This window comes from Cetorhinus maximus, chromosome 21, assembly GCF_964194155.1.
Source record: "Cetorhinus maximus chromosome 21, sCetMax3.hap1.1, whole genome shotgun sequence".
NCBI classification, from domain to species: Eukaryota; Metazoa; Chordata; class Chondrichthyes; order Lamniformes; family Cetorhinidae; genus Cetorhinus; species Cetorhinus maximus.
In genome coordinates, this window is record NC_135899.1 from 21,980,679 (window position 1) to 22,005,836 (window position 25,158).

Here is a 25,158-nt window from a genome sequence, read left to right on the forward strand (position 1 = left end):
TATAAAAACAATAGAAGCATTGTTGAGCTTCAGGGTGCATTCAATCGACCAGCATCCAGTGGATAACACGTGGAGGAAAAAAGCTGGAAGGTCATTACTGATAGATGAAAACAACTATAGAATAGTTATAATTTGAACATTAATTGCTTTATTTTAACTTGGGAAATCAATAGTATGTGGGTGCAGAGAATGAGAGGAATTCACGAAGTACCTTCCGGAGAATTTACTTATCAACATTTCGTGTCCACCCACCTTGGAATAATGCACTGCTGGACCTGATTTTGCTTATTAGCTGGGTCAAATCATCAAGTATCAGTGGGCGATCATTTAGAGATAGTGATTATAGGATCATACGTTGTATTAAAAATGGAGAAATGAGAAATCCAGAGGAAAATGAATTAATTTGGTGACGATTATGCTTCAGTGGCTTGGGAGCCGATCTAGCCAAAGTAAATTGGAAGAAGAAATTAGCCAGGAGAACTGTAAAGGGACAATATGCCACCTTCGAAGAGGCGACATGTACGGGTACAGGTGAGATATTTTCCGACGAGGGGAAGAGGTGTGGCAAAAAATGAAAATACAGAGGTCTCTGGATGACGAGAATGGTATTGTGTAAGATGAGCAAAAGCCATACATATCACAGATGTCAGGTGAATAACCAGGCTGAATATAAAAATTTCAGATGGAAAGTGAAAAAAAAAATATCGGAAGCAAGCATAATGTTTGAGAAGCGACTGGCAACTAAAATAAACAGAAAGTAAAAGCCCTTCAAACGCATATGAAGTGTAAAAACTTGGTAAAAGAAAGGGTAGGGCCACTTAGGGACAAAAAGGCTATGTTTTTAATGGAAGCAGGGGCATGTGCGAATTACTAAGTGTACACTTTGTCTCTGTCTTTACCGTTGTAGACGATGCTGCCTAGGTAATAGTGAAGGCCGAATATTTGTTATACCGGATGCTCTAAAATTTATAAACAGGAGGGAATGGATAGGCTGATTGCGCATACATTTCGTAAACCACCCGAGCCACACGAGGTGCATCCAAAGATACAGATGCAAGTAAAAGTCGACATTACGGAGGCCAGGCTATAATTTCCCAATGTTCCTTAGATACAGTTGTGCTGCCAGAGTATTGGTAATATTGTACTTTTGTTCAAAAAACTGTGTAAGGATAAGCTCGCCATCCACAGACCAGTGAGTTGAACATCGGTGATGAGAAAGTTGTTAGAAACAATAATTCAAGACAACATTAACGTTCACTAAGACACATTTGGACGATTGCCGTTAAGAGATCAAGGATTTGGAAGAGGAAACAGTGTTCAACGAACTTGCTTGAGATTTTCGATTAAGTAACAGAGGGTGTTAATGAAGGTTCACGCGGTTTAAGGTGAATATACGGACTTCCAAAATCGCAGCAAATGTAGAACTCATGGGATAACAGAATATTGCAGATGGGATACAAATTTGGTTCAGGGACACGTAGCAAAATAATGGGTTATTTTTCAGACTGGGTGAAGATGGACAATGGGCATCGGCAGGGATTATTTTAGGACCGCTGGTTTTCAAGATCTATATTTTTATCTTAGCTATGACAAAGTACACAATTTTAAAACTTTCGAATGACGCAAACTTTGGATGTATTTTGACCTGTGAGGAAAATAGTGGGAACAACAAAGCGGTTGGTGGAATGGGCGGGCAAAGGGCAGATGAAATTTCAGGCAGAGGAGGGTAAAATGATTTACTTTGGTAGGAATGACATGTAGAAACAATGCGAAACAAACAGCGACAAATATAAAGGTTGTGCAGGAGCAGAGCGACCTGGTGTATATGTACAGAAATAACTGAAGTTGGCCGGGGAGGTTAAGACAACGCTTAATAAAACATACAGGGCCCTAGGCTTTGCAAATCTGGATCCAGAGAACAACAGCAAGGGCGTTATGATTATTCTGCATAAACACTGCTTCTTTATAAATTGGAGTTTTTAATTCAAATATGAGCATTACTCTTATTGAAAGATGTGAATGTAGCAGAGACAACGCGGGGAAAAAAAAACATTCACCAGAATGGTTCCAGGGATGATGGGCCAATTCCATGTGGCGAAATTGGAGATGCCGGTGCTATTTTCCTTTGATCAGGGAAGATTAAGACGAGATATTATAACTGTTTTCATAATCCTGAGGGATCAGTACATAAAAGAGAGGTCGATTATTTTCATTTCTCCCGCTGGCAGAAGGCATGAGAACCAGAAGACACCGATTAAAGTTAATTGGCAAAGCAAGCAAGGACAACATGCAGAAAACACATTCTTGTCAGGACGTGCCTTTGAAATGCTCAACCTGAGTATGTGGAGGAGGCAGATTCAATCGCGGCCTTCAAAATAGAAGTGGCGAATTATTTGGAGGAAAACAACTTGCAGAACTACGGGGGAAAGGCAAGCAGTGGGGCTCGGTGACTTGCTCTTCCATACAGCCAACAAGGACACGGCGGCACGAATTGCATCCTTCTGTGCTTTAACCATTAACGTCGTCGTGCAAGCCTTTCCATCTGCTTAAAATATGGAAATGCAGCAAACCCCTTAGGGTTGGGAGGGTTCCATATGATTGATTTTTGCTTATGGCTGAAGATTTCATTCCGTGAAGGGCAGGTTTTGTCACAGGTGCTGCATTTGAGATGGTAATCTTGTGCTACTGTGGCGAGTTTTGTTTAAAGTATTGTCAAGCTACTGTAGCCACTGATCACCACTGGGCCGCATGCTGGGAGACAGTGGTTGGTGCCATTTTCATTTATAGTTAGCCAGTATCTCCTACGAGTGCAAATCGACGTTTGTAGCCTTGAAATCACGCTAGAAGTACTCTTGAAGCATATTTTTGGGCGCCCTCCTGCGGTCCTGAACCCGTGTATGTCGGCATACAGAAAACCCTTGAGATTCTTCGATCCTGCGAATGTACCTGAGCCAGAAATGTCGACTTTTATTGATTATACTTGCGAGATGTTTTCTTTAAGGGAATTGTCACGTCGTGTTTTTTGTCCTTCCATGACATACCCAGAATCTGTTGCAAATGATGAAGATGAAAATGGATGAACTTCGTTTCCTGATAACTGCAAGGTGATAGTGCTTCACAGTTATTCAACAATATACAAAGAACGCACCGGTCATAAACCGACATCTTGGTCTTAACAGTCGGGTTGTTTTCCCATGCATGATGCGTGAGTCAGTCAATGGCAAAAACTTCTACCATATGCGGGCGTAGAGTCAGATTGTGTGTCACGGTGGATCAAAGATAACAATTTTTTCACCACTTCCGACAGTGTTGTTGAGTGCGCTCAAGCGTGGAGTTGTGGCATCCTGTCTCATAACCATGGTTTCCCTTATGCATTTTGCATCAAGTTAAAGACCTGGAAGAGAAAATCGAGGAGTTTTTGCAGCTGAGTTTCTGTATCAATGATTAATGCCGCATCATCGACGTAGAATAATTCTCTCGTAAAGTCATGCTGTATGCTTGTCTTCACTTTTAGTCTTGACAAAATGTAAAGTTTTTCCTCCTAGTTTGCAGGAAAAGTCAGGAGCACGGAAAAGAGAAGTATCAAACAATTTGGGGGCTGGGGCACAGCCCTGTTTCGCTTCATTCTTCACCCTGAAATTTCGGAATGGTGTTGTCAAACTGTACAGTACAGTGCAGAACAAGAAAAGAGCAGATGAGACTAAAAAGCATTGGGGGATAGCGGCGTTTCTCCAAACTCGAACCACCATGCCTTGCTGACTGTTTCAAATGCTTTACTGAGATCTACGAAAGTAAACTAAATATGAATTTCCTGTTTCCCTGCACTTGTCTTGCAGCTGGTATCAGGAGAAGATAGTGTCCACAGCGCATCTGTCAGCTGTTTTCTGTCCTCAATTATCATTCTAAAATTCTATGATTCTCAGCAGATCTGAAATTCCTATTTTTAAAAATTCAAATTCAAGCCATCTGTTTTGTGACAAATGGAGAAATGAAACTAAGCTACAAAAAACGTAAGAAGTAAACATTAAGCGCAAGACACCTTTTTCAAATGTGTTACTCGAGTTACAAAGATTTGGCTCCCAAGCTAATATTTGTACTGTTTTAAGTGCCAAGGAGCCACATTATTTGATATATGACAATGAATGAATTCAAATGAACCAAATACGCCAACGAAACTTCACAATTTTACCTAAGATGCGGATTGTTCAGAATATAAATCTTCAACATTCGAAAATGCAAAGTAAATATTTTGAAATATAACTCAGGTGTAAATTAATCAGGTTGATCCGATCGTCTATTACCACTTTGGGAATTACCATGCAGAAAGCCTATAAGAAGGAGAAATGGCGCAGGGCGAAAGTACCATGGTGGATGTGAAAAATCATGTATTTAGCACATTGAAGATAATGGAAAGTCGAGATCAGAGCTGATCGGTGCTTGGACCGTAGCTGCCGGCATTAAGCATTTAAAAATTTCTTCGAACATCCTCCGTGGATGAAGCTGAGACGTTGAATCCTTTATATGCAACTATTATTGTGCCCTTTCCGTTGCTTTCGCTTATTTTTCTCCTTATCTTTTTGGAATACATCACACATGACACGCATTCAAACTAAAATCACTCCAACGTCAGTCAATGAGCTCCGATATGCAGATAATGCCTGTGTGTGTAAGCACTCAGGAACTTGCCCCATTCATTGTCAACTCCTTTTCTAAAGCACAAGGAGAAAATGGGCATTTCACTGAAATATGGTAAATTGACGCCTCTTCCAACCCATTCCCATAGAACAACACGTCGGCCCGACCCTCACCTCCATGGAATAATATCAACTGTGAGGCCCTGGAAAACGTGGACGACTCTTCATATTTTTGGAGCCGTGTATAGACGAACGTAGACATCGACCACAAAATTCATCATCGCCTCCAAAATTCCATTTGAGCATTAGCCCGGCTGATGCAAAGAACATTTGAGGGCCACGATGTCAAACTGGACCGAAGACAATCGCCTTCTATGCATCAGAGGTCACCGTGCTCCTCTATGTTGTGAAGACTTGGACAACGTACAACAGGCACTTCAAAGCACTGGGGAAGTTGCAGAAGCAGTATCTTCGCAAGGCCCTTCAAATCCGCTGCCAAGGAACGTTGTCCAACAACAGCGTTCACGACCAGTGTCAGCAATGAGGTACTAACCATTCAAATCCAGCTCCGCTGGGCAGAACATATTGTTATTAAGTCCGATACAAGGCTCCCGAATCAACTGCTCTATCCGCAACTCGTTTGTGGCATGAGACCCCCAGAAAGAGAGCGGAAAACGCCTTATCGATCTCCTAACTGCATCCACGAAGTGGTTGAACATCCTCGCCAACTCAAAGTAATCCCTGGCATTTGACCGAACAAAATTCATTGAACATATAGCGGCACATCGTCAGGAAAAAGCAGTGGCAAAGTGGAAGATCAGAGCGTAGAGAACTCCAAATGAACTCTATTAGCCGTCCCTTCGGCACTACTTGTCCCACTCGTGGCAGAGTGTACAGATGGCGCACTGGACTTACCAGCTACCCCAGAATCCATCGATCCGGAATGAAAGCAACTGATCATCGAAACCACGGGTCTTCCTAAGGATTCATGAAACCTTCATGCGTGCAGATGGTACAAACATGCTTACAAAACTGGAATTAGCGAAGCTTTTAATTTTAATGCATTCAACTGAACAAACAGAATGCGAAGGACTCTGAGTTTAAATGAAAAGGCTAAATGCAAGTATATAGCAGGATAATCTGTTTTCTTTTCAGCTGCTGGCAAAAAAAAACAGATCATTTATTCAGGGAGTCTCTAAACAGCGCATTTGTATGAAGGTAATACGGGGAGCTTTGTAAAATGGCCCGGGTCCCGTATTATGAATGAAAATGTTGGGCGCAGATGATTATATAGACAAATGTATTACATTTCAATGATTTTGGGATAGTGTATCCATGCCACTACATTACACGATACTTTAGGCAACAAATTTAATTTGTGTCCTGGATGCGTGTGCCTATGTGCTAAAATGCAAGCAAAATTCAAGGCTGCAGTGATCTCGGTAAGTTAAATGTCGCTGAAGTGGTTTTACCAATCCTTTGATAGAGCATTTGTGAGGTTGAACCTGAACGGAGGAAAACATGGGAAGTAATTCTGATGGTGGAGAATGGAACAATGTGGCCGCGAAATATTACAAAAATGGTTGAGGTTGACCTGAAATATAAATTGTAGGCTTGGAAGGATCGGTGAATGGACCCAGACAGTATGTTATCACTTTTCACCAGACTGATCGGCTGTGGACCCACATAAACGAGAAAGATGGCCGTTTATTTGTTCTCGGAGAAGCAGGCCGCGTTGGCCTTTCCGCGCAAATGAAATCGGACAACAGAAGAGCTTCTGTAATTCAAAACGTATTCAGGAAAGTGAAACTGTAGATTGATGATTAGCATATGTCGTCCCATCTAAATTGACCTTTGCAGAAGCTGCATTTAATGTTATTTCACATTATATCCTCATATTGATATTAACTCTGTTGATTTTCTTTGTTTTTGTCTGATCAATAGTCGCACTGCAGGATAGAAATGCAGGTAGGACATCAATAATTCATGTGAAATATTTATGAAAATGTATAGCATATATCAACTAAGCATGCAATTTTTAAGTAATAGTGTAACCATCTCAGTGTTATTGACATATTTTTGCAATATTATGTTGAGATGAGAAATGATAAAGACATGAATTCACTTGAGGGAGGGGTTGTACACACTGTATGATGGGGTATAAAATAAGAAATAATGGGAGCTTGTCAGAAGGGTACGACGATAATAATGGGGGATTTTAATCCATATATAATCTGGAAAATTCAGATGGGCAAAGGTGGCCTAGATGAGGAATTCATAGGACTTTTTCGGGATAGTTTCTTTGAACTGCTTATTCTGGCACCAACCAGAGAGCACACAACAAGAGATCTGGCATTTTGGATTCATTACTGACCTCATAGTGAAGGCGCCCTAGGTAGCAGTAATCATAATAGTATTCAATTTTAAATTCAGTTTGAGGGAGAGAAGAGCAGGCCCAAGGTTAATATTGTAAACTTGCCTATGGGCAATTCTGATGGCACGAAAGTAGAGCTAAAGTGAACTGACAAATTAGGTTAAGGGATTGGTGAATACAGATGCGGTGGTAGATATTTAAGGAGATAATTGAGAATGCACAGAATAGATATATTCAAATAAGAAAGAAAGAATCTAAGGGGAGGACCCACCGTTCATATTTAACTAAAATAGTTACGATAGAATCAAACTTAAAGAAAAAAACAAATAATTGTGCAAAGACGTCTGCCGGTTCAGGGTAGATAAAGCTAGCTGGAAATATGAAGGCAAATATTAAGAGTTTCTATAGATTTTTAAAAATGATCAGAGTTACAAAATGAGGGTTGGCCAGATAGAAGGTTAGTCTGGGGGATTGATAATGGAAAATAAGGGGATGGTAGATGAATTGAACAGGTATTTTGCTACAAAGGATGCAAGCAACATCTTAGAAATAGCTGTAAATCAGTAAGTGGAAGGGAGGGAGCTGCTCAAGAAAATTACAATTGCCAGGGAAGTGATACTGAGCACATTGTTGGGGCTACGGGATTACAAGTCCTTGGGTCGTGATGCACTTCATCCTCGAGTCATAAAATAAATGAATGATAAGATAGTTGATGCGTTGGTTTTAATCTCTCAAAATTCCCTAAATTCTGGGGAGGTTCAATTAGTTTTAAAATAGCGAAAGTAACACCTTTATTAAGAAAGAAAAGGAGGCAGAAAAGAGGAAACTGCAGACCAGTTAGCTTTACATCAGGTCCTGGGGAAATATTTTAGAGCCCATTATTAAAGACATTATAGAAAGGCACTTATAAAAAAATCAAGGTAATCAAGCAGGGCCAACATATTTTTGTGCCAGGGAACTAATTTTTAAGCAATTTATTTTGGTCCTTTGAAGACATGCATGTGCTTTCGATAAAGTGGAAATAGCTGATATACTGTACTTAGATTTCTAAAAGGCATTTGATAAGGTGCCACATCAAAGGTCACTGCAGGACATAAATCTCATGGTGTCGGGGGTAACCCGCGGGTAAAAGATTGGCTAGCTAAAAGGAAACATAAACAAGGCATACATGGGTAATTTTCTGTTTGGCAGGATGTTATAAGTGGTATGCCACAGGGATCAATGTTGGCACCTCAACGTTTTTACAGTTTTTATCAATGACTTGGGCGATGGAGCCGAAGTTGTAGTTGCTAAATTTGCTGATGACAGATGGATAGGTAGGAACGTAAGTTGTGAAGATGGCACAAGCAGGCTACAAAAGAATATGGATACGCTAAGTGAGTGGACAAACATCTGGCAAATGGAAAGTGTGAAATTGTCCATTTTTGGCAGGAAGAATAATAAGGAAGCATAACATCTAAATGGCGAGTGATTGCTGAGCTCTGAGATGCAGAGGGATCTGGGTGTCCTAGTGCATGAATCGCAAAATTTTATTATGCAGGTCGGGCAAGTAATTAGGAAATCTGATAGAACATTATTATCTATTGCGAGGGAAATTTAATATAAGAGTATGAAGTTCATGCTTCAGTTAAAGGGAGCTTTGGTTAGACCACAGCAGGAAAACTGTGTGGAGTATCGTTCTGCTTATTTAATGAAGCAGCTCAAAGAAGGTTTTCGAGACTAATAAGTGAATAGGGGAGTTGTCTTATCAAGAAACGTTGGACAGTGTATGGTTTCATCCACTGATGTTTAGACGAGTAAGGGGCTACTTAATTGAAACATATAAGGTCTGGAGTGGCCTTGGCAGGGTGGATGTGGAAAGGACGCTTGCTCTGTGGGAGCATCTAGAACTAGGAGTCACTGTTCAAAAATAAGGGGTCGCCCATTCAAGACGGGGATGAGGAGAATTTTTTTTCTCCCGGAGAACCCTGAGTCTTTGGAACTCTCTTGCTCAAACGCCATTGGAAGCAGACTCTTTGAATAATTTGAAGGAATATATATCTTGATAAACAAGGGGTGAAAGGCTATCGGTGGTGTGCGGGAATGTCGAGTTGAAGTTAGGAACAGCTCAGCCATGATCTTATAGAGTAGGGGAGCAAACTCGAACGCCGAGTGGCCTACTCCTGCTCTTAATTGGTATGTTCGTATGGTCCTGTTACATTGTTCCATGGAAACCAGAAACTTCATTGATATAAATCTATTATTTGTATGCTGTGAGACTAATGTGTTTAAAATATGTATATTTCAAAATAATAGCAATAATAGCATGCACGTGACAAATTCGATTTAAATTCTTTGAATCTTTTTCATTTTATAACAGCCGACGGCGACATGACTAATTGCCTTTCAATCGTTTTAAACCGTTTTCCCCTGCCAATCATTATTTTGAAGCCCGATCCAATTGTTTGCTCAGCGTTCAAATGCATGATTTCCATGGTCAATTAATTGATTCTCACCAGTTATATGTTAAGTCCAAAAGCAAAAAAAAAAATGCATACTGGAAACCTGAAATGAAAACGGAAAATGTTGTAAATACTCAGCAGGTCAGGCATCATCTACGGAGAGATGAAAAATATATTACATCTCAGATAATGAACTCACATCAGTACTCATCAATTTCATTCCAGCTTTTTCATCACCCTTAGTTTCGCTATTTATTTGACTATATTCCCTTACGTCGCGTTAAATCACACGACCTTTCATGTTAGACAATATACTTAAAATTGCATCTTGCTCTTCTCAATTATTATTCTAAATCTTACTACACAACTATCACTCTTACCCAATTGTTCCCCCATATGCATTGTTCCATTGTCCCAATTGGCCCATCTCATTCCTAATGTCAGCTTCCGCAATATCTCTTTCCCAGCTGCACTGAGGGTTTTCTGGTCAAATGAGTTCTCATGAATACATTTAAGAATGGTGCCGCATTTCCCCCCTCACTATAACATTACCTTACACAATGTTTAGGTAATTGGCCTACCTACGTATCACCAAATTATGCGTTCTTTCACATCTGTCATTTCTCTGCAGCTTTGTTCCCCTGACTCTCATTATTTGAAGGCCTATAGAATAGCCCATGATCATGCGTTTCGTGCTTCTCAAATTCCCTTGCCTCTTTAGGGACATCTTTACTTTACAACCATAAAATATCTGACATGATCAGTACTGCCACCCATCTCCATTTTCTCTGCTCCATCTTTTCTCACAAGTTGTGTGATTGAATGTTTAGGGCCCTGTCCTCACCATATTTAAAACATATTTCTGTCATTGCCACAACATCAGTTTCCCCACTCAGTTGTTTGTGCTGGAGCTTACCAGCATTATTCCACCACACACTGGGCGTTTACATACTTGCATGCTTAATCTTGACTTACATTTCATCTAATATTGCACTACTTAATTTTCTGGTTCTGTTTATTCATCACAATCTTTTATGAGTATATTTTGTGTCTTCTTTCATTTTTTGGTGCCCCTCCTGCCGATTTAGATTAAACCTTCCACAACTAAACCAGTGAAACTTCTCTTTGGACAGTTGAACCCAGTTCCGAAAAGGTGCAGCCAGTGACATTTAGATAGACCCCTCCTGCTTCAATTGGCGACTATGCCATTTTAATCTTAAGACTCCGTCCTGCGTTATGCTTCATGTCGCTCATTGATCATCAATCTCTTCATATTTCTACTATTTTGAAGCACACAGACTTGGAATTAGCCCTGTGCTCTGAACTTATACAGACCCACTTTTTATCTTCTTCAGTAGTTCCTGAAATTCTGGCAATCGAACCTCAGTTCATGTTCTCTCTATGCTATTAGACATGTAACAAACTTCTGGTGCATGTCCATCCCACTGAAAAATTTCCTGCATGCTCTCCGTGACATCCTGACCTTGCCATCAGGAAGACAGCATGCCTTTCTGGACTCACAATGACGGTAATAAAACTTCTGTCTGACCGTCAACATGAAATCCAGTGTGACTGCAGCAGCTACCATTAGTGTGATGAGCTATGCCGATACTGTGTGATCTGAACTACAACTCATACCCTGAAAATCGAATTGCCTCCTATAAAAAGCAAATATTTATGATGCCATTACTGGTAAATCCATCTTAACCGTTTTTGTTTTTCTTTTTTTAGAGCTGGAACGACTTATTGCAGAGAGCAGTGAGTAGGATCATTTTTAGGCTTTGACAGGATGTGGGCATCACTTTGTTGTCCAGCATTTGTTATCTTTCCTAATTAACCGTAAGAAGGAAGTGCTGAGCTGCCTGATTGAACCGCTCTATTAGGGAGGTAATTCCAGCATGTCGACCCGGCGACATTAAAGGGGCGGAGATACACTTCCAAGTCAGGACACCGAGTGATTTGGTAGGGAACTTACATGTTGTGGTGTTCCATACAAATGTTACCCTTGGCCTTCGAGGTGCCAGAGGTCGCAGGTTTGGAACTGTTAATTGCAGTTAAATTCGAATTGCCACCTTTGCTAGCTTTTAGAAGAGATTGATCATAAAATTAAACATGCAGAATTCCCTTATTAACACATTCACAATTTCACACTCTGTCTTGAAATGCACTCCTTCACGAGCTGCTATTTTTGATCTTGCTTACACAAGCAAGGGAGGGGGAGCATAAAGACGAGCGTATTACCGTGTGTCGGCTGTCCTCGTCCTTCGAGACATTAGAGGTCGCAGGTTTGGAAGGTTGTATTGACGGAGCCATGATGAGTTGCTTCTTTGCTTCTTGTTTACAATACACATTGCTGCCAATCTTACGTCTGTGGTGGATGGAGTAAACGTTTAAGATGTTGTATGGGGTGCCAGTCAAGCTGGCTGGTTTGTCCTCAATTGTGTCTAGCTTCCTGAATATATTGGGAGATACACACATCCAGGTAAAAAGGAGACTATTCCATCACGCTTGAAACTTGCACGTTGTAGATGATGGACAATTTGTATAGGTGAGTTACCCATCATAGAATTCAAAACACCTGATATTCTCGTGCAGCAACAGTATTTATATGACTGCTCCAGAATAGCTCACGGTCAGTATTATCCCCAAGAAAGTTGGAGATTTAGTGTTGGAAATGCAATTGAATGTCAATTACATTCTCTCTTGTTGGTGATGGTGATTGTCTGTCACTTGTGTGGCACGAATTTTAGTTTATACTTATCAGCAGTATCCTGAATGCTGTCCCATGTTTTGTTGCACATGGGCACAGGTGCTTCAGTGTCTGAGAAGTAGCGAATGGTACTGAAAATAAAGCAATAAGCAGGGAACATCTCCACTTCTGATCTCATGATGGAGGGTAGGACATTAATGACGCTGCTGAAGATGTTTGGGCCTAGGAACTCCTGCATCGATGTGTTAGGGCCAAGGTGATTTACCTCCAACAGGCACAACCATTTGACTTTGTGCTAAGCATGGCTCCAGCCAGTCTGTGTTTTCGTACTGATTTCCATTGTCGTTGTTTATGCTAGGGCTCTCTGATACCGCACTCCGTCACAAAGTTGTCTTTCCATCAGTTGCAGACACTCCAGCATCACTCCTGTTGCTCAGTTTTTATTTCGATGTTTGGATGTGAGATCAGGAGTTGCGTGGCCATGGTGGAACATAAACTGAAGTCAGTGAGCAGTTTTTTTATGTTTAACTGTCGCTTAAAACACTGCTGATGAAACCTTCCATAACTTTGCGGATGATCGAAAAACGACTGTTGGCAGTCTTCGGAGAAGATGGACTGCATTGGGGTCTTTGTCATTTGTGGATTGAAAACCATTGTATATGGCTTTAGAAGTCGATTCGTGAGTGGCAGTCACATCTGAAACTGGCACAGATGAATAGCATCGGCCCGAGGTTGATTGATTTTTAAAATTCTTTCCTGAGGGCTCAATTTTCCAACATCTTCTCATGTCTTTTGTCGTCGGCTTTTTCCTGATCCTTTCTTGCTAATTGTCTCTGGACACTTCGGTTAGCAGCAATGAGTTACGTCCAACGCATCGATTCAGATCTCTATCAACTTGATATCTCTCTTGCAGGCATCCTTGTATTGCAGATATGGGTGATCTATTGGTCTCGTGCCGATAGCAATCACGCTATAGGACATGCCTTTGGGGAATCATCACACATTTATTTGGCTTAAGAGACCCAGTCAACGGAGACACCGCTGACTCAAGAGGGTAACTGGCTGGGAATCCCTGCATGCTGGTGAATTTCCATTTTCGGCACTCACTCCAGCTCGGAGATGCTCAATATTCGCCTGACGCAGCAGAGGGGGAAGCCGGTTAGCTCCTTTCTTTGGCTTGCCCGAGTTCCCATACATTTCTGCTGTAAAGACATAGACGGGTGGCGCGGTACTTGTCAGCATAACTTTGTCTAACTTTCTTATGAACAGGGCATAACTGTGTAATTTTCGCCATCTCTGGGTAGATGCCAGCTGTATAGGAACATTCTGACTATGCACGGCAATTTCTAGAGCACCAGTCGTCAGTAATATTGCTGGGAAGTTATCAAGCTCCAGGACCTTTGCACAATCTACTGTCTTCAACCGCTCCTTGCTATCACATGGAGTGAATAAAATTGGTTGAAGACGAGCATCTGTGTTACTTAGGATCTCTGGAGGAGGTCAAGATGGAGCATCCGCTTGGCACTTTTGATTGCAATTGCATCAGCCTTGCGTTTTGCAGTCATGTGCATCATTGAGGGCTGGAATATTTGTGGAACCTTCTGTTCAGGTTAATAAAATTTTCTGTGAATTCTGTGAATTCTGTTAATTTTCATTTGACTAACGTGGTAGGATATGAGAACTTACATCTGATGGTTGGTAATGGAATCACTTATCTCTGTCTACAGCATGCTGCTTCCGCGATTTGCTATGCAAGTAGCCCTGTGTTCCAGTTTCACCATGTTGACACATTATTTTCTAAGTAGCCCTGCTGCTGCTCCTAGCATGCATTCCTGTACTCTACCTTGATCCACGGTTGATTCCTCGGCTTGACAGTAATGGTAGAATCGGGGACACATCTGGCTATGAGCCTGCAGATTGTGGTTTAACACAGTTCTACTGCTGCTGATGGCCCACAGTGCCCCATTGGTCCCAGTTTCGAGTTTTTTTTTATCTGTTCGAAATCTATCTCATTTAGCACTTATTAGTGCCACGAAACACGATGGAGGGCATCCTCAACATGAAGTCAGAACTTCATTTCCACAGGAATTGTGCGGTGGTCACGCCTGCCACTACCCACATGGACATATATAGCTGCGGCAAGTCGATTGCTGAGGACACAGGCAAGTAGATTTTCTACCTTATTGGTTCACTCACCAACTGCCACAGGCTGTCTAAGTTTAAAGGCTTTCAGGACTCTGTCGGTTTGGTCAATAGTGGTGCTACCGAGTCAGTTTTACAGATGGGCACTGATGTCCCCACCGAGATTGCGTTCTGTGACCTTTCCACCCTCAGTGTTTCGTCCAATAGGTGCTCAGAGTGAAGCGATACCGGTTCATCAGCTGGGGAAAGGCGACATTTGGCAATCAATGTTTCCTTGGCTATGTATGACCTCATGCCATGAGACATCATGGGACACAGAGTCAATACTGAGAACTTCTAGGCCAACCCCCTCCCTACGGCATGTCACTGTGCTGCCACATCTAGTGGGCCTGTTCTACAGATGGGGCAGGATATATCCAGGGACATGGTTTGCAGCATATGGGACAGCGATTATTATTATGTTAACCTATTGCTTAAACTGCCTGGAGAACACCACTCCCAGTTTTGGCACGGTCCAGATGTTAATAAACAGGACTTTGCAGGGTATTTAGAAGTGGGAGTGACATTGTCATCTCCACTGGCTGGATGGTTCGTCTGTTTTCATACCTTTTTTTACTTTGTAGCAGCTTGGTATAACTGAGTGGCTCGCAGAGCTATTTCAGAGGTCATGTCAAGATTTAATCAAGTTGCTGTGGGACTGGATTCAGATATAGGCCAGACCATGGAAGGACAACAGATTTCCTTACCTAAAGGACAAAACATTCAGCGATGGTTTGATGCTGACAGAGCTTTTAATTTCAGATTTATTACTTGAACTTTAATTGCACCAGCAGCCTTTGCAGGAATTGCATTCATGACCTTAGCATTCACCTAGGGTCTCTGGATTTCTATTCCGTGACATTGTGCCCACTGTGCCACAATGAAGTTATTGTTTTTGCCAATAGTTCTCCAAATAATAGTGTGGGGAGGGGTGATGTGGGGGAAAGCGTTGATACACAACTCATAATTTGAAATGGCTTTACCTTCTTCTGGATGGACAAGTTTTGATAACAATTTCACTGCTTACATCCCTGGTTTTGAAATCGGTAAAGCTATGGCGAATTAATATCCCTCTACCTATGAACCTTTGCTCCTACTTATTCTCCAATATTAGCTTAAAGCTTACTTAAAGAGGCATCCTGGTTGTTTTTGCCAGTTTGTTCCTACACTATCAATGTCTCTTCAAATAACGAGTCTTTGGAAGAAATTGGAACATGATTCAAAACAATTCCCACTTCCTCTTAATGTAGCCATATAAGTTGCGGTAATGAAATAATACATATATTTTGAAGATGAATCATATCTCATAATCAGTTCGTTAGGGCAACTATAAAGTTAGAGAGCAACCAGGAATAATTAGATAAATTAGTAATAAATATTTTGCCATATGACTGCAAGTTAGAAAGACAAAATGAAATTGAATGGAGCAAAATTAAAACCACAAGTTGGGGATGTCAAACGTCAGCAGTGCCGAACATTTAATATGGTGGTGCTCTTAAGTATAATTGCTTTTATTAACCAAGGCATTAATAATTTATCTTCAATCTTTTGTGGTGCTATGATGGCAACTTTTGTATGGTATATGATAAATAATTAAATGCTGTCGATGCGGGGGGGTGGAGGGGGGTAAGTGGGTGGGGCTTATCCATTGTTAGGAGATGAACTGTGATATCCAGTATCCTTCATGGCTTGGTGATGCTGAGCAATACAAGTATAGTGAGCCAAAATGCAAATTTCATCCCTCATTGCATTTACTGGTCTATCAGTTGAAAATCTTGATGTTTCATCTTTCGTTGCTATTGCTTAAATCCCAATTATGGCATTAGGATTACTGAGTTCACATTCGTGCTGCAGCAGGCTCTGACACAGGGCAGGGACTGTAAGGTATCCTTGCGTTTGTTTGGAAATAGGGCTCCGGACTTTTTTTGGTAATACATATTGAAAATGTTGTCTTAGTATGAGACTGCCATCGAAAACAGAGATAGGTAATTACAAATTGGGGAATTGTGTTTCATGGGCGTTACCCTTTCTACTGTCGTAAAAATAATGTACACGATCCATTGGGAATAATGTGCATCTGAAAAAAGGATAATACATTTGAAAAAACATTTCTAAGTGAAAACATTTACCTCAAGCTTGCTGAAAACTATGGCAATTAGCAATGATTTACATTGATATTTGTGTGAATTTCTTACAGTGAAACAGATGCTGGCAAAAGATATAGGTAAGTTTGTCAAGGAATGTGTGCATGCATTTCATAACTCTCAATAATAGCTTTTCTTGATCGCCAGTATAACACAAATGATGCCAACAATACTGGAACGAAGCATATCTAAAAGCAGGAAATGCTGGAAATACTCAGTAAGTCTGTCAGAATCTGTGGAGTGAAAAACAGAGCTAACATTTCAGGCCGATGGATTTTCATCATCTGAAAAGTTAAACTGATTTTTCTCTTCTCAGATGCTGCCAGGTTATGCCCAGGGTTTACTTCTTTTATTTCAAATTTCAAGCATTTGAATTACTTTTCTTTCGGACCAATGTATTGCCTTAATCATGGTGACAGGTAGAATTCGACCAGGTGTGTAGATGAGGGTAGTGAGTTGCTGTAGTTTATATGGATTTCAGCAAAGCCCTTGACTAGGTCCCACTTGGGAAACTTATCAAGAAGGCAAATGTACATGGGACACAGGGTCATTTGATAAGGTGGATTCAAAATTGGCTTAGTTGTAGTAGACAGAGGGTGATGAGAGAGGCTGCTTTAGTGACTGGAAGCCAGTGCCCAGTTGGTCTGTGCTGGGTGCCCTATTATGCGTCATTTATATCAGAGATATAGATGACAATTTTGTGGGGGGGTGGTGTAGGATTACGGATGACACAAAGATTGGATGGGTGCTTAACAGTGAGGGTGAGTGTATTGGGCTACAGGAAGATATAGACGGGATGGTCAAATGGGCAGATAAATGGCAGATGGAATTTAACCCTGAAACGTGTAAGGCAATACACTTTGGAAGGAACAATTTGACGAGGAAGTATTCAACGAATGGCATGACACTAGGAAGTTCTGAGGAACAAAGGGACCTTGGCTTGTGTGTCCATAGATCTCTGAAGGCAGAGGGGCATGTTAGTGGGATTGTGAAATAGGTATATGGGACACTTGACTTTATCAATCGAGGCATAGATTACAAAAGTAGGGAGGTCATGTTGGAGTTGCAGAGAAACTTTGTAAGGCCACAGCTGGAGTACTGTGTGCAGTTCTGGTCACCGCATTATAGGAAGGACGTGATTGCTTTGGAGGGGGTGCAGAGGAGATTCACCGGGATGTTGCCTGGCATGAAACATTTAAGTTATGAAGAGAGGTTGGATAGACTTGGGTTGTTTTCGGTGGAGCAGAGAAGACTGAGGGGCGACATGATCGACGTGTACAAATTATGAAGGGCATGGACAGGGTGGAAAGGGAGCAGCTGTTCCATTTAGTTGAAGAGTCAGTCACTAGGGGACACAAGTTCAAGATGAGGAGCAGGAGGCTTAGGGGGATGTGCGGAAAAAACATTTGTACCCAGAGGGTGGTCAAGGTCTAGAATGCACAGCCTGGGAGGATGGTGGAGGTGGTTTTCCTTGCATCCTTTAAAAAGTACCTGAATGAGCACTTGACACGTTATAACATTCAAGGCTATGGGCCAGGTGATGGCAAATGGGATAAGGTAGGCAGGTCAGGTGTTTCTCACGTATCGGTGCAGACTCGATGGGCTGCAGGGCCTCTTCTGCGCTGTGTGATTCTGTGAAGTATGTGATTAGGTTATCATTAATATTACACAGAATCATTTATATTAATACGCAATGGGTCGAAAACCAAAAATATAAAGATTACAAAATAAGTTTCAGCATGGCCGCATCAGAACAACGATATCTTTAATTTTATCACTATTCTCACTATTAGCTAATCCATTTTTCTTTTGCCTACATAGTATAGGTTTTCGTCATTAGGCTGCCCGTTTCATGTGGAGACCGACCCAATGTGGTATCCCAAAAAGCATCCACTCTTGCAGCCATTCCGCTGCTCAAGTTTGCACTCTGATTTCCTGTCCACCTCGATGGAATTGATCTAATGGAAACATGAGTGATAGCTGGTGTAGATCAGTACAAACAAAATAATCCGATTTGCACGATATAATCGGTATTGAAGCATGAAAGTAAAGCTGACATGCATTTCGCCATCATTCATGAAGATTATGTAAAAATTTGGAGATTGGCTAAATTTTATCTGGTTAATACTAATGGCAGAAATGTACATTCAAGAAACTCAACATAAAATTACCTGGAACTATGAAGCTAATGAAAGAATCCTCAATATTGTCTGGAAACAAAACATCTGAATAATTTGTTCGCAGCGCAGCCTGTGGTTCTTGAGCATGTTCATGCCAATCTGCGCTTGTGTTGTTACCTGACGTGGCTGCTGAAAATTCGCCGTGAACAATCCCACCTCGCCTCCACCACAGTGTCCAAGCCAAAATGTCCTGCCCATTACTCTAAAAAAATATAGCTCCTTTCCTTGGCGGTTTGTTTAAATTTCAAAGCGTCATTTACTCTCAGTTGAATGTGAACTAAATGGAATGTGTTTTGAAATGCAGAAATAAACTCTACTTACATGCTGCATGTGAACACCACAAAAATTCATGGTGACGTCAACTTTCGGCTTCAACAGGTCTTTATCAAACAGGTTTACACGGAATGTTAAATTGAGCAGTGTGGATAATTTTTGGCTCATAGTAAGCCACCAGGGCTGTGCCCTACCAAAATTCAAAGTTCAGTTGAATGATTGTTGGCTCATTATCCCTCAGACAGTATGTCATACATGAATGAAACACTTCAATGACGTTTGACATTTTGTAAATGTTTGCTCCTTCAGAAATTGAAATTCTGAAGTTAAAGGTCGCTAATACTGGTAAGGCAATTCATCGGTAAATACACAGTATCGGCAAAAATGTTAGCCAGTGTTGCTTATAGAATTATTTCATATGTCTATTTGTCTGAAGTTCTCTGCATGTCCTATACATATATATAAACTATATGCTAGTAATAAATTACGAAAATTTCTGAAGGCTTCCTATTTTTCCTTCTCATGTTATATGTCTGACGTACTTTATGATTCCTGCGAAAGTTTTTTCAATTCTTTTGGGTAGCATCTTGTTTAATTATGGCCTGTATCAATACGGTTTGAGTGAAGCTATACTGCAGAAGGTAACGCAAAAAGAAACATGAAGTAATTCATGTCAACGACTGCTCCTCCAAACTTAAAACTTTTCATGATATGAATTCACCTGTTATTTCTCATTTAATGTAATAGCCATGGGGTGGGGGTGGGGTGAAGGACGGTGGGGGGAATTACATGTTACACAACCTTGTTTGATTAATCGATTTGGGCATTCCTTAGCATCACTTTAAGATATGACTGATAGAAAGAGAGTTTTAGTTATTGGCAACTTTTGTTTTTGTATCACTCCCGAGGTCCTGGCTTCCTTACTATAGCTGCAGGAGCTTGCTAATGAAAAAGCCTGAGCCTTTGATTCAGTTGGGGTATACCATGTTTGAAGCAGTTAGTTTTCAATTGCTGAAGGTTTCTTGATTATTAAGGGAGTGGAATCTGGAGGAAGGTTTTCTTTAATACCTTGGTGTCCATTTCAAAAGTGAGGAGCACACATTTCCCGTGAAATCACTTCTTGCCTCAGACTTAGGACCATGCGAGAATGGAAAAACACACGTGTTTTGGGGTGGGGAGCCTTGAAGGTGGTGGGGTGGAATTTTCAGAGACCACTGCATAATACATGATAAAAAGGAATGATTGCAATGACATATTAAAATACAAGTAGTACCAATATGTGTAGACTCCAACCAACACAGGCATTAATCTTCATGCGAAATTTGTAAATACATTTTTAGGCTAAATATCTACTTACCTTTTCAGGCAACTCTTAAGCAGTCATTCTTCCTGCTCCCTGAGGTACCATGCCCAAACAAGGTTTGGCTTTGGCGACCATAGACTTCCATTGGATTGGTCCATTTTTATGCTTGGTAAAGTATTGCAGTGGTTCTACGTTCTGCAGGATGGCTGACCCTGAAATGCTCCCGTTATTCACCAGCTGCCATCTGACGCACTGGAAGGATTTAAAGACTGATAATCAATAATGTTTTGCCACATATGCACCATTGCCATGAATTTCTTAGGTAGAATTTGAAACCGGAGCCTTTGACCCAAAGTCAGGGATGCTGCTACTACTACACAAGACCCTCCATAAAAAAGTCATTAGGACACTTGAATATACAATTGATGGGCCGTTTTCGTTGCCCATCACAACTTCTGAAAATGGTGCCCACGAGTTTCGCAGTGGTCTCAATGCGGCAAGGACTATGCAATAAGGATAGCATCAAGAAAGCTGCCAGCGATGAGCGAGAAACAGGCATGCTCCGGTCAAGATTCTTCAGCAGCCAAAGAAATTGACAATTCCAAATAAGGCATCTTTCTCTTTTAAAAGGAAAATCATCCCATTGAACTACCAGGTGCATTCATGGTGCGCTGTTGGCCCAGGAATCACAATCACTGCCTATGGCACGTTCAAGCACTTTTCCGTGACGCACTTGTTTCTAATGAAACTGGTGGTTGAAATGCGTTTAATAAATGAGGGAGCCACCGTGAGGACATGATCAGCTCTGGCATCTTATCCTCTTTGTTCAGGCAGGTCGCTAAAAACAGATTCCATTCATGCTGGGTTCTCTATTTTGGATCGGACAAAATGCTGAGAGCACGGAATTTGGCATGATTTTATCGCCCTGCCGAAGTCATTGCACTTTTCAACGGTTCGCCGCATTTTAGGACCTCCCCCACTACCCTCGCCGCGAGGGGCCGTAAAATTCCGCCAGAATGAAGCCAACGCATCGTAATTTTTACCGAATGCGTTGTTATCTTACCTTCTGGCCGGTATCCCGCATCAGTTCAAGGAAGTATAAATGAATATACAACAGTTTATTTTATGGTTCGGCAAGCTTCTTCCGTTTGCTACCCGATGGAAGGTCCAAGGAAAATGCCACAACCACCGCCACGGGTAGGACAAGGGGCAGATCCCGAATCAAACCCAGGCGGCACAGTCGAACGCACCACTGTCGATCCCAATCTACTCCACATTGGCCGTCCAGTTAACTGATTCCCACACTAACACCTTATACAGTTCCATGCAATCTGTAGTCTCTAACTATGAAAAGTGATGGTGGACGTTCACATTTTAATTCCATCGCGTTGCTTTCCAGTAATCTCCCCTTCTATTAGCCTCCCCCATAAATGTATTTAGGAAAGCTATGGAGGAACCTTTCTGGTTCTTATTTCGTGGAGCGGAATCTAAATTGAGAGCTCCTGGTTCAAATGCTACTGCGATCCCCTTGCACCACAAGACCTCCCTCAATCAAACTATAACATATATTTTATAGGCAGACATGTTGTGGAAAACGAAACAAGGTTTTCCTGAATACAATATTCCATTGATGGAATGTGTCATGGGCTCCTAAATCGGCTTTTTCAAAAATCTTCAAAGAACAATTTAATTCCAATTTGTCTATGAGCTTGAAACCGATAACATCTCTGGGGGAACTATGGGGAATTTGAAATGATAGGAAGTAATTTGCGAACGTTTTAAATTGTAAAATTTAATTTATGACTCACAGATGGCAAACCAGCCCCAGATAAGATGAAATAAGGCATTGCACATAGTTTTGCATTCGATTGCCATCATCGGCTGTCTATCATTTACTTTATCACAATTTTACAGAGAAGTTTATCTTGACCCTGATATGCACCTGCCATTTGCTAATTTTATTGCCAATTGAAACCTTGATACTGAACTCAACTTCTCTCCCTTAAGCCTAAGTGCTTGAATGTATTTGGTGGGCAAGTGTCCCAGTTATTAATCACAAAATCTGGTTGGACCACATAAAATTAATCATGCAAAACCTCCCACTATTCTGAAACCATCCTGGGTTGTAAGAATAACCCACCTTTTAATCTATTGCCAACAATAATCTTAAAAGCCTTGTCCTTGCCTCCGCATGCTCAACTCTTAGAACAAGTCTGATGATCTTGTGCACTTCTTTGTCAGTAAGGATTCATTGAAGACTACCAAAGTCCTGATGGCAGTTCACAGTATCTTCAAGCTTTGTCTGTTCTTGAAATTTTGATGTTGTGTCCAGCACACCGAAATCGAGGTCATTGATATAGCTCAAGGGAAGCATGTCTCTTAGTACCTTGCCCTGTGGAACACATTATATAACTTCCTTCTGTCCACAAAAAAAAACAACCATTCAGCTCTCCTCTCTGTTTCCAGTCACTCAGTTAAATTCGAATCCATGCTGCCCTTTTATCTAACTGGTTCAAACTTTGCTCAGAAGTCTTCTATGTGGCACATTATGAAACTGTTTTTGGAAGCGATATATGCCACAATAACCAAATTGTCTTTCATGTGGATTATATTATTTCCTCACTATCATGAGACTCTATGTTCCCCCACACAACACTTCATATTGTTGTTATGTTGCTTCTATCGGGTGGCTTTGCTCATCGAACAATGTTGCATGCCTATCTGCTCAGTGAATTGGTAAACAAGATACTGCAGACGCATAGGCCAATGTAAGATGATTAATTAACACAATCAAAAGAGCACTAACACAAAGTGTGCTTCTCCAACCAGACCCTATTCTAAACTCCTGATTAACATTGTAGCTTGCGTTACACAGCAATTGGGTAAAACAGTCACTTGGTCAATCTGCTCATATTCTCTTAAAACATGAGGTTCACTGCGCCTCAGATTACCACAGTGGTAGCTGAAGAACTCCCCGGAAGAAAAACATCTTTCTTATTCCAAGCTCTATCTTTTTTTGTCCTTTATTGGGCCATGTGATGTGGGCGTCGCTGGCAAGGGCAGCATTTGTTGCTCATCTTGAACTGAGGGCCTGGCCACACTTTTTAAAAGGGCAGTTAAGCGTCAAACACATTGCTGTGGATCTGAAATCACATATAGGCCAGACCAGGTAAGCGTGGCATACTTACTTACCATTACTGAACCAGATGTCTTTTTATGACATAAAAACAAAAAACTATTGCGGATGCTGGAAATCCAAAACAAAAACAGAATTACCTGGAAAAACACAACAGGTCTGGCAGCATCGGCGGAGAAGAAAATAGTCGACGTTTCAGGTCCACATAACCCTTCAACAGAACTGAAGTATAGTTAGGAGAGGGGTAAAATGTAAGCTGGTTTAAGGTGGGGGGTGGGGGGAGTGAAGTTGAGGGTGGGGTGGTTGTAGGGACAAGCAAGCAGTGATAGGAGCAGATAATCAAAAGATGTCACAGACAAAAGGATCAAAGAGGTGTTGAAGGTGGCGATATTATCTAAGAAAAGTGCTAATTAAGAATGGATGGCAGGACACTCAAGGTACAGCTCTAGTGGGGAAGGGGTGGAAAGACTGACAAGGTATTAGTTGTATAATTAAAAATAATGGAAATAGGTGGGAAAATAAAAATCTATATAAATTATTGAAAAAAAAAGGGAGGGGGAGGAAACGGGGTGGGGATGGGGGGAAGGGGAGTTTAAGATCTAAAGTTGTTGAATTCAATATTCAGCCCGGAAGGCTGTAAAATGCCTAGTCGGAAGATGAGGTGCTGTTCCTCCAGTTTGCGTTGGGTTTCAATGGAACAATGCAGCAAGCCAAGGACAGACATGTGGGCAAGAGAGCAGGGTGGAGTGTTAAAATGGCAAGCGACAGGGAGGTTTGGGTCTTTCTTGCGGACAGACCGCAGGTGTTCTGCAAAGCGGTCGCCCAGTTTGCGTTTGGTCTCTCCAATGTAGAGGAGACTGCATTGGGAGCAACGAATGCAGTAGGCTAAGTTAGGGGAAATGCAAGTGAAATGCTGCTTCACTTGAAAGAAGTGTTTTGGCCCTTGGACGGTGAGGAGAGAGGAAGTGAAGGGGCAGGTATTGCATCTTCTGCGTGGGCATGGGGAGGTGCCATAGGTGGGGGTTGAGGAGTAGGGGGTGATGGAGGAGTGGACCAGGGTGTCCCAGAGGGAACGATCCCTACGGAATGCCACCAGGGGGGGTGAAGTGAAGATGTGTTTGGTGGTGGCATCATGCTGGAGTTGGCGGAAATGGCGGAGGATGATCCTTTGAATGTGGAGGCTGGTGGCGTGATAAGTGAGGACGAGGGGGACCCTATCATGTTTCTGGGAGGGAGGAGAAGGCGTGAGGGTGGATGCGCGGGAGATGGTTGAGGGCCCTGTCAATGACCGTGGGTGGAAAACCTCGGTTAAGGAAGAAGGAGGACATGTCAGAGGAACTGTTTTTGAAGGTAGCGTCATCAGAACAGATGCGATGGAGTTGAAGTGACTGAGAGAATGGGATGGAGTCCTTACAGGAAGAGGGTTGTGAGGAGCTGTAGTCGAGGTAGCTGTGGGAGTTGGTAGGCTTGTAATGGATATTGGTGGACAGTCTATCATCAGAAATTGAGACAGAGAGGTCAAGGAAGGGAAGAGAAGTGTCAGAGACGGACCATGTGAAAATGATGGGGGGGTAGAGATTGGAAGCAAAATTAATAAAATTTTCCAGGTCCCGACGAGAGCATGAAGCAGCACCGAAGTAATCATCGATGTACCAGAGAAAGAGTTGTGGGAGGGGGCCGGAGTAGGACTGGAACAAGGAATGTTCCACATACCCCATACAGAGACAGGCATAGCTGGGGCCCATGCTGGTACCCATAGCCACTCCTTTTATTTGGAGGAAG